At 59.5% G+C, this 368-nt stretch overlaps 1 protein-coding gene across 1 annotated transcript in view; it reads right to left on the bottom strand.

The window, feature by feature from the left end:
- Nucleotides 1-368, bottom strand: part of FN1 (fibronectin 1) — a 102,222-nt gene that overhangs the window by 64,185 nt on the left and 37,669 nt on the right. The window lies entirely within an intron of this gene.

Below are 368 nucleotides of genomic sequence, written 5' to 3'. Positions count from 1 at the left end.
AGGGGCAGGCGGGACAGCGTGTGACCGGCCCAAGTTTCCGTGGCACAACCGGGGACGCAAATCTGGGCCTCCAAGGCCCTAGTCTGACGCTCTTTACCGCCACACCACACTGGCTCTCGACTTACGCACAGAGCAGAACTGCTCTCAGGGGGCAATTCGTGCCCTTTAACCCCACATGACCTGCTTCGGAGCACATGTGCCCAATTAAGGGTGGGAGGTGGAGGGTACGACCTGGCCCACCTCCGGACGCAGCCTTTGCCTCCCTGGCCGCCGTTTCTGCAGCCTTTATCACAGAACCAAAGAGTTGGGAGACCCTCGAGTCCCCAGCATCTCTGACAAATATCCGCTCAGCCTCTTCTTGAAAGCTG

This window comes from Gekko japonicus, unplaced genomic scaffold (genome assembly GCF_001447785.1).
Source record: "Gekko japonicus isolate JY-2015 unplaced genomic scaffold, Gekko_japonicus_V1.1 scaffold623, whole genome shotgun sequence".
Taxonomy (NCBI): Eukaryota; Metazoa; Chordata; class Lepidosauria; order Squamata; family Gekkonidae; genus Gekko; species Gekko japonicus.
Note: the sequence above shows the minus strand (reverse complement) of the source record. Positions and strands in the feature narration are given on the sequence as shown.